General features: G+C 45.9%; 1 protein-coding gene across 1 annotated transcript in view; it reads left to right on the top strand.

The window, feature by feature from the left end:
- BCAS3 (BCAS3 microtubule associated cell migration factor) overlaps positions 1-14,465 on the top strand; it is a 448,094-nt gene that overhangs the window by 360,594 nt on the left and 73,035 nt on the right.

Here is a 14,465-nt window from a genome sequence, read left to right as displayed (position 1 = left end):
TCAATCCAACTGAAGGTATTTTGTGGACGGACAAAAGAAAGGACTTTGTTCCTTCGCGGCTGAAGGCGTGGTGAAGGCGTGCTTGGAGAAATTTGAAATTGAGACCGTCCTGTCTCTTGTTTAGGTATGCCGAGAGTAACGATGCTGGCCGAAGGACAATACCTACCCTGTTTCCCCAAAAATAAGACCCCCTCAGATAATAAGGACAATCAGGCCTTTTGAGTGCATGCACTAAAATACCCCCCCCACCCGAAAATATTGCAGCTGCACCTCAAAAATAAGAAGACCTCCCCGAAAATAAGGCCAAGCGTTTGTTTTTTTTGGGGGGGGGGGGTCAAAAGAAAATAAGACCCTGTCTTATTTTCAGGGAAACACGGTAATTGGTGATGGCATTGATCGGAGGCATCGATAACACCCGAGCATGGAAGCAACGTTGAACTAGCTACACTTACTTGAATATATATCAGCCTGTCTTCTGAAGTGTGGCCAGTTGTGAAGTTGGCGGTGCAAGGGAGTATGTAGGGATATGCATATGTGAGTATATGCATAATTTTGTATTTATTTCGTCATGTTTATGTCGTTTATATTGGAGGGGGTGAGCTTTTGAGAGTTGCATGCAGCAACATTTCATTCAATTAGTGCACATTCAGTGATAATAAAGTTATTCTAAGTAGCTGATTTGGGACAGCTTTATGTGAATTGTTGACCTCCATGGAGTGAAGGGATGGACACATTTAAAACTGATCTCCTCCAAAGACTTATTCGGTTCTGACTGGATATCAGGTGTTGGTTGTAGGCTGGCTAAGGGGAGGAAAAGCCTTAAGCCCCATGTGACAGAACATGGCTTGGGTGGGGAAAAGATTCCAAAGGGATCGGTCTTTGAGAGGGAATTGATCCTCTAAAGCAGCGGTCACCAACTGGTGGTCGGCAAGAAAATTTTGGTGGTCCGTAGAAAAATGATTTGCATTTTTTATATTGCACTAAATCAGGGGTCCTCAAACTACGGCTCCTGGGATGGATACATGCAACGAACGCTTGTGTAGCTGCAGAGAGTCTCCCCCTTCGGGGTCTTTTTGTGCAGGTCGGAGGGGGGCAGAAATTCCGACTTGGGCTCTGCTTCAGCCTCCTTGTGGGGGGCTTTGGGCGAAGGCTGGAGGGAAGCAATGCTGGTGGCCAAGAGCCGGAGGGTCTCGTTCCAGTGGGACTGCATCATGGCCGGGAACTGGCTGATCATCTCAGCTTGCTAAGCCTCCAGGCACTGGTATTGCCCTTGCACTCCCACAGGTCTTCCCTCTGCTTGGAAAGCCTATGCTCCTAGTCCTCAGTGAGGTGCTTCTGCTGAGCCTCCTTCTCCATCAGACTCAATTTGAACTGAGCTGTTGTGCCAACTCTTTCTCCTGGTGGCTGCTTAGCTCCAGCAACTGCTTCCTGTTGGGGCCCTAAGGAGCCCGGGTGGGAAGGCGAGGAGTGGCTGTGAGGGGAGGGGCGAGTAGAGGCTGGTAAGGCACCCTTCGACGTGAGTGACATCAAGTTGGCCACACCCACCCAGTTACATGGCCACGTAGCCTCACCCACCCAGCCGGTCATGAGGCAGATCATATTAGTGTTCTGCGGGATTTAAAATTATGAATTTAGTGGCCCCTGAGGTCCGAAAGGTTGGTGACCCCTGCAGTCTAAAGTATGAGACCTTGAACAATGATGATGGTTCATTTTCAAGAATGGAGGGGACCAGGAATCTAATGGACGTTCTCAGGACCCTGAATGAAATCTGGAATGGATCCATACCTCCTGCTTTGGCATCGACAAGAGAATAATAATTTGAACAAAAACCCTTTGATCTGGTTGTCTACATTGCTGTTGTTCCATCATTAAGTCATGTCCGCTTCTTCGCAACCGCATGGAACGTATCACGCCAGGCCCTCCATCCCTCCATTGTCTCCCCGAGAGATCAAGGCCTAAATTCACCTTCGTGGCATCGATGACGCCATCTAACAATCTCACCCTCTGCCGTTTCCTTCTTCTCTTGTCTCCCATCTTTCCCAGCCTCAGGGTCTTCTTGAAGGGTCCTTGTTCTGACCGAGGCTTCCCAAGAGCCTGAAGCAAACTCCTTGTCCCGACAAAAACCCCTTTTATTAATTGACTGTGAATTCTGCTCATTCACATCCAGCAAAGTCTTTCAAGGGAGGATTCAAAGTCACAGACCTTATCTGGCTTGGAGAGCTGCCAGGCCGATCTCTGCAAAACTTGGCAAGGAGTCTCAGAGAGTCACGAACCAATGAAGCGAACTCATTGTCTCCTGCAAACTCCACTCCCCTTTCGCTCCCCTTTTATTTCCTCTGGGAGGGGCCATTCATCCTCCACCTGTGGCCTTTACTCCCAAGTTGACCCCTGTTCTTTAGCCGTTCCCTTCATCTGGCAGCTCCGCACATGCGCACCCTGGGAACAGGCTCCAGCTGTTCTTCTGCCCCACTGATATCTCTGAAGGCAGCTGATAACTGTCCAATGCCTCCGACACAGAGCCCTCATCCAAGCCTTCCTCAGACTCCAGGACCTGCCCATGTTCCCCCCCAAAACCTCCTCACTGTCCGACTCTTCTGCCAGCTCCGTGTCCGTGTATTATTGCGGTTGAAACTGAAGTAGTCATTAACAGGTAGGACATTGTAGCGGGAAATTTTGTGTAGTAAGTTTAGGTCAGACTGTAGGTGGCGGTGTTCTAGTTTTCCCAAGCACAAAATTTCGAGCCTGTAGGCGGCATAAGGGATTCTATTGTGAGCAGAGGAGCGGAGGACTCTTCTCGTGAAATACTTCTGGACTCGCTTGATTGTATTAACGTCCGATATACGGTGTGGATTCCAGGCAGACGAGCTGCATTCGAGAATCGGTCTGGCAAAGGTTTTGTATGCCCCAGAAGCTTCGCAAAATTAGGTTAACAGCTCTTAATGCCTTTTTGGCAATGCTGCTACAGTGAGCTCTGGGCTGTTTGAGACGAGTACTCCCAGGTCCTTGACAGTGTGGGGGCTTGTCTACAAGGTCGTATCCGCCCACCTTGCCTTTGGTGTTCTGGTTTTTGTTGCCGGTGTGTAAGACAGAGCATTTATTGTTTGAGATTCGGACTTTCCAATTGTTTTGACCATTCTGACACATAGTCAAGGGTCACATGTTAATGCGTGATCCTTGTATTTCTTAGCGTGCTCGTCGTCAACTCTTCAAGGGCTCTTATCACAGGGCGATCCTCACATGACTCTAGTTGGCGCGGTGTCAGGTAGGCCAACGTGACTTTGCAGGTTCTTTGGCGCTGGCTGGGGACGATGGATCTGTCCTGATAGATGACAGTTTCCGTAATGCACGGTTGTTGCGTTGCCGCATTTATTGAAGGGCAACTACGGGGCAATTTGACTTTTAAGAGTCAGCTCTATCACTTCCAGAGGTTTTGGCCAGGCCTGGGTTTATCTTCCTTTTTTCTTTTCCCCTCCCCTCCTCACAAAATTGCTCATAAGTGGAGTTATTAAACACACAACATTAGTAGAAACACTTGGGGCGGGAGGAGGGTTTTAATCTTCAGTGGTTCGGAAGTCCCTGGAGCCCCGTGATTGAATTGAGGTTTAAACTGTCAAAGGAAACCGAACCACAGAGAGAAAATTGATTTGTGCAAGTTGTCTAAACAGGGCCGAGAAGGGGAAAGCTTCCGCCAGAATATTCTCTCTCTCTCTCTCTCTCTCTTTCTCTTTTTCTGCTCCTTTTTTCTTTCTCTTTTCTCTCTCTTTCTTCATATCTCTCTTTCTTCCTGTCTTTCTCTTTTTTCTCTCTCTATCTCTCTCTTGCTCTGTTTTCTCCCCCTCTTTCTCTTTTCTCTCTCTCCCTCTCTCTTTTTCTCCCTTTTTCTTTTTCTCTTTTTTCTCTCTTTCTTCCTATCTTTTTCAATCTTTCTTTTTCTTTCTCTTTTCTCTCTTTCTTCATCTCTCTCTCTGTCTTCCTTCCTATCTCTTCCTTTCTTTTTCTATTTCTCTTTCTTCTTATCTCTTTTCTCCTTTCTCTTTCTTCCTATCTCTTTCTCTTTTCTCTCTCTTTCTCTCTCTCTTTCTTCCTGTCTTTCTTTTTTCTCTCTCTCTATCTCTCTCTTGCTCTGTTTTCTCCCCATCTTTCTCTTTTCTCTCTCTCTCTTCCTCTCTCTTCCTCTCCCTTTCTTTTTCTTTTTCTCTTTTTTCTCTCTTCCTATCTCTCTTTTTTAATCTTTCTTTTTCTTTCTCTTTCTTTCTCTCTTGTATTGTTTTGTCATCTCTGCCTGTCTTGGTCAGCCACTGGTGAACGCAGCTAAGCCAACTTCCAAGTAATAAACCCATATCAAGCAAAACTCCAAAACAGGTAGATTCCCTCAAATAAGACCTTTATTGGAAATATCCTATTGGCACAGGTGAAAACTGGCTGTGAAGGTTCCCGCAGTTTTCACCTAAGTAAAGGTAAAAGTTTGTCACTTTTACTTTTAATTCTATGAAATTATGAGGATGAATTTATAGAATTCATCTCAGGATAACAGAGTTGGAAGGGACCTCCAGCCCCCTGCTCAATCAAGAGACAAAAATGGCTGTCCAATCTCTTCTTAATAAACTCCAGGCTTGAAGCTTTCACAACTTTTGGAAGCAAGTTGTTCCTCAGACTAATTTTTCTCACTGTCAGGAAATTTCTCCTTAGTTCTAAGTTGCTTCTCTCCTTGTTTGGTTTCCACCCATTCTCAAAACAATCAGTCACATGGTCCAATCGCGATGCTGTCTGGTTGCCGGGTGACATCGCTCCGCCTTCTTCCAACCAGGTGTGAGAATGTCCTTGGTTCCCAAGAGAAAGTATTTTGTTTTGACTACAAAGTCACAGCTCTGTCAATCCTCCCTCCCCTCCTTCCCTACCCCTCAGCTCCCGTGTGGCCATGCGGAAGCTGTCAAGATGGCTTCAGTCAGGTCAGCTTCAGGGTTGACACCAACTTCGGCAGGATGCCAACGATGCCATCGCTTTCCTTTGCTCCTCAGTGCTCACTTGAGACAGCCAGCTGTCTCACCTGGGGGCAGAAGGCGGCCCTCCGTTGGACAAGACCAGTAGGGTGAAGCCTGATTTGCGAAGTAAAAGCACATGCTTCGGATACAGGCAGACCTCAACTTACCATCACAATTGAGTCCCAACGTTTCCGTCGCTAAGTGAAACCCTTGTTAGGTGAGCTCTGCCCCATTTTACACCTTTATCGTTTCTTATCCTTTCTGCGATTTTTTCGTTGTCGCTGTTTAAGGGTTGATCTGTGGGGTCTTTGGTGCTCTCGGAGCTTCATTATTTTCTTGCAGGCGTCTCGTGACCCAACTAGGTAACATCATCAGTGCTAGAAGGAGTGGGGTGTACAGAGCGGAGGAGGAGGGCTCTCTCCGTGCTCTCTGAACATGGAGCTTTTTCTTGCAGACGCTTCATTACTAAACTAGGTAACGTCATCAGAGAGCACCAAAAGACCACGCAACACTGCAAGAGTCCGTCACTTGTTCATATTCTCAAATGGGAACGCTTGTACAATGCGTAGCCTACACAATACCCTACAGGTCGTATGCATCCGATTTTGGGTGATGGGTTGGTTTCCTTAGGATGCATAAACTACACACACACATACACACACTCCCTCTCTCCCCCCCCTCTCCCTCCTCCTCTCCCCCTCCCTCCCTCTCTCCCTCCCTGGCCTTCTGCCGTTGTAACAAAGTAAGGTAAGTAAATGCACGGTTGTAAGTCAAGGACTACTCAATCTGGTTAGAGGTGTATTGGGGGTGGTGGTGGAAACAGGCCCTGGAACCAAGAATTCAAAGGCACGTGATAGGAGTCTTCCAATATCTCAGGGGTTGCCACAAAGAAGAGGGAGTCAAGCTATTCTCCAAAGCGCCTGAGGGCAGAACAAGAAGCAATGGGTGGAAACTAATCAAGGAGAGAAGCAACTTAGAACTGAGGAGGAATTTCCTGACAGTCAGAACAATTGATCAGTGGAACAGAAGTTGCCTTCAGAAGTTGTGAATGCCCCAACACTGGAAGTCTTTAAGAAGATGTTGGATAGCCATTTGTCTTGAATGGTATAGGGTTTCCTGCCTGAACAGGGGGTTGGACTAGAAGACCTCCAAGGTCCCTTCCAACTCTGCTATTCTAAAGAGGATGACTATATGAATTAAGCATGTTACACGCGCCGCAGACCTTAGCTGGATCGCTGGTCAACTGAAGAAAAGAGGGTTTTTATTCTTCCTTGTTTTTGCATTCCAACCAATTACCCTTCCTTGTTCCCGCAACGGCGGCTCCGGTCATAAAAATTCATAACTTGGTTACATTATAAAACACACCCACACCAAATATCTCAAATCTGGCCCAGTCTAATCAATTATGCCACCATTGTGCCAAGCAGGGTCTCCTCCCCATGTTGGGAGGGAGGGAGGGAGGGGAAGGGGCGGAGGGGTATAAAGCGTGCTGCAAAATCAATTAAAGATGAAAAAAAAAAGCCACAGCTCTCGTCAAGGGCCAAGCGATAGAGCCTCGATAAGGGAAGGCGCCATGCGGAGCGTATCTGCCGGGCCTGAAGCCATCAAAGAGACAGATAAGCATCTTCGGAGAGAACAAGGCACACACGGGTCATAAGAGAAGAATCACTTCCTGGTTTGAGGAGGGGATAGTAAAAATTTATGACCTATTCACCTTCCTCCAGCCTTTCAAACAGCAAATGTACAGAACCAGTAAAGCCATTTTGGGGTGGGGTTTTTGCAGCCTCAGCAGGAAAGCGAAATATTTACTGTACAAGGAGAATGGTAAGGAAGACTTTAGGCAGGAGAGAGAAAGAGAGAAAGAAAAAGAAAGGGAGAAAAAGGCAGAGAGAGACAGAAAGAGAGAGGAAAAAGAGAGAGAAAGAGAAAAAGATCAAGGGGAGAGAGAGAGAGAGAAAAAAAGAAAGGGAGAAAAAGATAGAAAGAAAGAGACAGAGAGGAAAAAGAGAGAAAAAGAAAGAAGAAGAAAGGAGAAAAAGATAGAAAGAGACAGAAAGAGAGAGGAAAAGAGAGAAAGAGATAAGAGAGAGAGAAAGAAAGAGAAAGAAGAAGAAAAGGAGAAAAAGATAGATAGAAAGAAAGAGACAGAAAGAGAGAGAAAAAGAGAAAAAGGGAGGTGGGGGAGAGAGAGAAAGAAACCATCTTTGAAACAGGAAGCTTTTATTTTAATGCCACTTAACTGTTTCCTGCCTTTTATTAAAAAAAATAAAGTTGCCAGGAACGAGGAGAAGGACCAAAAAAAGATCACCTGGCCAATTAAAAAAAGGGGGGGGAGGATGGGGAAATTGAGTTTGACACCCCTTCTCTAAAAAGGATGCAAAATGTCCAGCTGTCTGCAAGGAACATAAATCCTTCCCTTCCCCACCATTCAGTCAGAGCTGAAGAAGCTTCTTGGATGAAGTTTTGCTTGATCTGTTAGATTGCAGCTATGGTCCCTTTAGGACATGTGGACTTCAACTCCCAGAATTCCTGATCCTGCATGGGGAACGATGGCCCTTTTAGGGTTTGTGGACTTCAACTCCCAGAATTCCTGAGCCTGCATGGGGAACGATAGCCCTTTTAGGACTTGTGGACTTCAACTCCCAGAATTCCTGAGCCAGCATGGGGAATGATGGCCCCTTTAGGACTTGTGGACTTCAACTCCCAGAATTCCTGAGCCAGCTGGCTGAGGAATTCTGGGAGTTGAAGTCCACAAATCCTAAATGGGTCATCGTTCCCCATCTTCTGTGCTGGATTATATTATAATGGTATCATTGTTAAGGCTGGAGAAGGACCACATACAAAAATGACCATGCTGGTGACCATCAGTTATCTGGATCAGAGTTAGTGGGGTGGTTTAATTACCTCAGCGGGACCAAAATTTCAGGAAGAAATTGCTTAAAAAGTACGAGGAATTGGAGAACAGGCAGTGACTCGACTGGGCCGAACCATTTCAGAAGTGGGGGTGGTGCATGGAGACTTTATAAAAGTATATAAAATTACACATAATGTAGAGGAAAGATACTCTTCCCAGCTTATAATGTATATCCCAGCATCGTCCAGTCAAATTGATTTAGCAGGATGGTGAAGACCCAGACGTGAGGGGGATTTCTTTGAGCAACGGGTAATAAATTTGGTGAATTTACAGCCACAAAACGGGAAAACAGATGCACGTTAAAACTTTTGTGGCTTTAAAAGCAGATCCTAAGTCCATCCCTTCGAATGGCTTCCCGTCATGGCTCCTCGTCTTACGACCGCAATGGAGGTCCAAAATGTCCATTGCTAGAAAAGACATTTGAATTTTCTGTCCCCTTTTGACCACCTTTCTTGCCTCGGTTGTTAAGTGAATCGCTGCAGTGGTTAAATTAGTGACACGGGTCATTAAGCGAATCGGGATTCCCCATTGACTTTGCTGGTCAGGAGGTCACAAAACGGGGATCGCATGACCGTAGGACTCTTCAACCGTCGGAACTATGAAACGTTTGCCAAGCATCCAGATTCGGATCATGTGACACGAGGATGTTGCGATGGTCATAAGTGAAAAAATGGTCATTGGTCTCTTTTTTTTTTTTTGAGTGGCGTTGTAACCTTGGACGGTCACTAAACAAACGTTTCCAAGATGAACGGCATATACAGTTCATCAAGATTATCAGTCAAGGAGAGGTGGTCCTCGCCTTATGACCATAATTGAGCCTAACATTTATGTTGCTCAGTGGGACATTTCTTAAGTGGCCTTTCTTATCACGGTTGTCAAGGGAGTCACTGAAGTTGTTAAGTTAGTAACACGGTTGTTAAGTGAATCTGCCCTTGACTTTGATTGTCAGAGGGCTGCTATAAAAGAGATCACATGACCCCTGGGCATACAACCAGCATAAGTACATGCCAGTTGCTAAGCCTCTGAATTTTGATCACATGACCTTGGGGCTGCTGCAATGCAGACAATCCTACATTGATTTTTTTTTCCAGCGCCCTGGTAACTTTCAACGGTCACTAAACGGGCTGTTGTAAGTCAAGGGCTCCCTGTACGAACAAGCAAAGAAAGGATTTTATTTTGGCGTCTTGCAGCTCGTAAGGTGAGGTGAGGCATGTCCTTTCGGAGTGGGCACCGAGAGAGACGCTGGGGTGGCGCCAGGGCCCGTCCCCCGCTGGGACTCGCCATGGGTTTATGGCCCTGGAATCGTGACAGCAACGATAGCATCAGAAATGTACACTTATAAAATTTTGCGAGGGGAACAAGGTTTGCCTTTAACTTCATCAGACATCAGCAGCCAGAAAGGTAGTAAGTTCTTAAGAGATCTTAAAAGGGAGGAAAATCCAGAAAGAAAAAAAATGGGGGGGGGGAGTCACACTGGGTGCATCAGGATAATAAATTCAACTCCGACAGGTAACGAATTGCACTGCTCCTAAAAATACACCGAAATTACCGACACACGTAATTGGAATGCCGCTCGAAGCATTTCTTCGGCCTTAAAACAGGTAAATGCAGGTTGGAAGCAGGAAGTTGGGAGCAAGAAGTTGGCCTGTATTTTGAATCATTGATCTTTTGTAGAAAAATATTGTATAGGTAGTCTTCGACTTACGACCAGAATTGGGACCAGAATTGCCATTGCAAAGTGAGGCGATAGGATAGGGAACAGCCAAGCTCAGAGAAAACCAATGAGCCAATAGGCCTCCCCCTCCTCTTCTCCATACACCCCACTCACTTCTAGCACTCACTTCTGGCAGGCCTGGAGCTGTTGATCCCAAAATATGGTCCAGCCCCACTTGGAATGGAGTGCATGATGTGTTTTTAAATCTATCTTTTCTTTCTTCTATTCTTTTGATTTATTGTATTGTTAGCCGCCCAGAGTCCTTCGGGATTGGGCGGCATACAAATGCTATTAAACTTTGAAACTGATGTGTTACCTAACTGGGTAATGAAACGTCTGCAAGAAAATAACCAAGTTTCAGAGAATGCCAAGGACCTCACAGTCCTCCTCCTCCTCTTCACAAATCCCACCCCCTTCCAGCACTGATGATGCTACCAAGTGGGGTAATGAAACGTCTGCAAGAAAACCACGGAGCTCAGAAGGCCAAGGACTCCACAGTTCAACCCCCTGAGCTACAAATGTTCATTTCTGTGAGCTCTACTTCTATATTTTCCTTGAACATCAGTCTGTAGCTTTTGTTCATGGCAGTCGCTGAGAATGGCAAATGTAGGACTCACCACCGAGAATTGCAGAGCCTTGATAAGGCCACACTTGGAGTACTGCCTCCAATTTGGGTTGCCACGATGTAAAAAAAGTTGTTGAGACTCTACAAAGAGTGCAGAGAAGAGCAACCAAGATGATTAGGGCTTTGGAGGCTAAAACAATGATTGCAGGAATTGGGTTCGTCTCTTTTAATGAAAAGAAGGACCAGGGGAGATATGACAGCCGTGATCCAGTATCTCAGGGGCTGCCCCAAAGAAGAGGGAGTCAAGATATTCTCCAAAGCACCGGAAGGCAGGACAAGAAGCAATGGGTGGAAACTAATCAAGGAGAGAAACAACTTAGAACTGAGGAGAAATTTCCTGACAGTTAGAACAATTAATCAGTGGAACTACTTTCCTCTAGAACTTGTGGGTGCTCCAACACTGGAGGTTTTTGGACAAGAGAGATTGGATAACCATTTGTCTGGAATAGTATAGGGTCTCCTGCTTGAGCAGGGGGCTGGACTAGAAGACCTCCAGGCTCCCTTCCAATTCTGGCCACTGACATGTTTGGAGAGCCTGCTACATTCACTTTTCAGCTGCCTACTCCCCCCCCCCCAAACCCCCTAAACAAGCATGAAGGTCCTCATTATTATCAGGAAGATTAAAATATGGATCCGACTCCTTCCCTCCCCCTGCTCACCCCTCTTTCTTAGATCGCCAGAGCATGGAGGGAGGGGGGAAAAGAGCCTGAATGAAGCCACTGTTTGCAACAACCAGCCTTCCTGATACCATCCAGGTAATTACAGGTTCAGGTGAAGGGTTTCAGGGCATCTTAATTACATGTCCCTGCAGCCCAGCAGGGCCCGATGGGACAGCAGCCCCTTGCCAGCCCAGCCTGCTTATTGAGAGCAACAGGTTCCCTTCGGCATTCTCCACACCGGTAACTGGAAACCAGTGGCCGCCACTAATCTGGTACCGGCGGCAGCGATAAGAGCTCCCCAGGAATTCCCCAGTGCTCCTCGGCCGTTTGTGCATTCACACATACTCATACCTGAGTAAGATTCTGCTTGCTGGCTCACGGACTCTGCAGGCAACTCCAGAGCTATAGGATAAATAGAATAGTAGAGTAGAATACAATAGAATTAGAATTAGAATTAGAATAGAATAATGAATTTACAATAGAGTAGAACAGAATAGAATAAAATATAGAATATAGTAGTATTCAGAGAATAGAATAATGAAATTGGAATAGAATAGAATAGAATAAAATATAGAATATAGTAGTATACAGAGAATAGAATAGAATAATGAAATTAGAATAGAATAGAATAAACAGAGTTGGAAGGGACCTTGGAGATCTTCTAGTCCAACCCCTTGCTTAGGCAGGATATCCCTTGAGGGATAAAAAAATAAGTAAACAGCATTGGATTTTGGAAACTTTAACCAAGGATACAGGTAGTCCTCAAGTTACGAGCACAGGACTTGTTTACAAGGCCCTTCCTGACGACCTCTGCTTCTTATCCGCCATTATTATTATGCTTATGATTTATCACATACTCAGCCAGATGTTTGGATTAGATTTGGCATTTCTATCCACCTATCAATTCCTTCCAAAGGACCTGGAATTGGCAGATATGAATGTTTTATATATATAAAATAACGGAGAAGGACCTTGTGGCTTAGTGGTTAAAACTTCTGCCTAAGATGTAATACAGCACAGGTTCTAATCCCAGTAAGGGTATGGCTAGCTGATGAGAGCTAAATAGCTTGAAATAGATCTATACTAGTCTCCCTTTATTTATTTATTTACCAGCACAAATATAACACACACACACACACACACACACATATACACACACACACAAACACACACACACACACCACACACACACCACACACACACATATATATATATATATATATATATATATATATATATATATATATATATATATATATATAATTTTTTATTTTTGAATAAACACAAACAGACAAAACACAACAAACACCACAAAAATATCATCACAAGAGGTGAACTGTTCTGAATAATTGTCAAGTTCTCCATGGACTGATGGGACCGTTCAATGTTAGAAAAAAGTGACTTATGACCATTTTTCACACTCACGCCTCTTGCCGTATCCCCACGGTCACATGATCGAAATTCAGCCGCTTGGCAAGTAACTCATATTTATGACGATTGCAGAATCCCGGGGGTCATGTGATTTCCTCTTTTGCGGCCTTCTGACAAGTGAAATCAATGGGGAAGCCAGATTCACTTAACAACTGCAATGATTTGTTTAACAACTGTGACCAGAAAGGTTGTAAAAGGGGGCAAAACCCACTGAACAACTGACTCACTTAGCAACAGAAACGTTGGGCTCAATTGTGGCCATACGTCGAGGATGACTTGTACAGAGCTTCTTTTAAAAGGTGTTAAGGTAAGCCAAACTCAGTTCTGTAGCATTATCTTGGCGCATAAAATTCTTGGCTTTGTCTGCAAGTATATACAATAAAATCGTTCTACCTCAAATGTATTTGACCTAGCTTGCCAGAACAAACATTTCTCCTTAGAGTATTATGCTTGGTCAGAGCAATTAATACAGAGTGAAATCTGGCTCTTTGTAAAGCCTTGTAACTTACTACAGCTTTGATCCCGGTGCCATCCGCCTGGTAAACTCGTAAGATTCGTCTTTCTCGCTGTGGACACGTATGCATACGAACCAGTGGTGGGTTCCGGATCCCGGTGCAACGGGTATGGTGCAACGGGGGTCCAGCGTCCACCACACGAACGTGTGCAGTGCGCGCACACATCCTTACCTCCTCCGCGACGCTCAGCTGCTTGGCAGAGTGTTTGCGCAGGCGCTGTACATGCTGTGTGCAAGAAGCGCCAAGGAGCTCAAATACAGGTAAGGAGGACGGGTGGGCCCTCCGGACCACCAATACTAGAAACAGTACCCGGTGCTCCTGGCAGGCACCGGTATGCCCGTACCAGGATGTACCACCTGCAACCCACCACTGATCCAAACTAGCCTATGTTGTATCTCTGTGTCATATATTATATGTGGCTTTATGCCAGGGGCGGGATTGAAAAATGTTAGCAACCGGTTCTCTGCCCGCTTGCTGGGTGGGCATGGCCTACTCGGTCTCCTGCACCACGGTGGTGGGGGAGGCTTCTCACCTTCCGCAGGCTCTGGAGGCTTTCCTTGAGCCTCCAGGAGGGTGAAACGGCCTCCTCTGGGCCTGTTTCCGGACTTCCGGGAGTTCCGTTTCTTTGCCCTCCCAGAGCCTTCGTGCGGGCTCTGCATTTACCTGGCATGATGAACGGGCCATGTGGAGATTCCTCGGAGGGCAGAGCAGGCGGGGCCAGCCGGTCCTTGCAACAACTGCTTCAGCGAAGCGGGTGCAAAATTATTATCCAGTTCGCCCAAACCGGTGCAAACCGGCTGAATCCCACTGGTCTCTGCAGAATTCTGCATTTATTTATTTCATTTGGTTTATGTAGGGTGTATTGGAGGTGGTGAGCCTTTGAGAGCTGCATGCCCCTAAATTCCATTTTAACTTATGTCGATGAGGGTCCATTCAACGTGAAGTTATTCTAAGCCTACGTCTAACTAGGTCTAAGGGGAAAAAAACCTGGCTTCCTATTTCGTTAAGTCATAGGCTGTTTACTGTACTTTATAAGCCATGCTAGCTAACACCAAAACAAATCACCAAGCCGAAACCTAACACAACGCCATTGTGGGTTGAGTGCATTGTGCCAACCTTGCCAAAGGATTACTTTCAGATTATCCTCCTCCCCCCCCCCCAGTTTTACATTTTTGCTCCCAGCGTGTAAGAAGCACGAACTCAAGTCATGCTGTCTCGGTGGGGGCACCTAGCTGATTTTGATGGACAGGGGAGGCTGCTTGATTGTTGTTGGGGGTAGGGTGGTGTTTGTGTGTGTGTGTGTGTGTGTGTGTGTGTGTGTGTGTGTTTGCAACAAATCTTCTGCTCTATCCGAGGTGCATATTGGGTTACCCGCATATTTGGCTTTGGATCAGATTATTCCCTCTGGCCCATTATCCAATTAAAATGGAATCCTATAGATCTGAGTGCGGGTACTGGTTTGCTCACTCATGTTTTGGATAACAGAGCCTGCTTTAAAAAAAAAAAAAACAACCCTTATTCCAGGGGTGTCAAACTGGATTTCTCCGAGGGCTGGATCAGCATTGAAGTTCTCCTCCAGGCGGCCCGTTTTTTGGCCTCCCCAGCCTCCAGCAGCACTCTGCCGG

The sequence above is a fragment of the Thamnophis elegans genome, chromosome 4 (assembly GCF_009769535.1).
Source record: "Thamnophis elegans isolate rThaEle1 chromosome 4, rThaEle1.pri, whole genome shotgun sequence".
In the NCBI taxonomy this organism is placed as follows: Eukaryota; Metazoa; Chordata; class Lepidosauria; order Squamata; family Colubridae; genus Thamnophis; species Thamnophis elegans.
The sequence above is the reverse complement of the archived record's forward strand: the minus strand, read 5'-3'. Positions and strand labels throughout refer to the sequence as shown.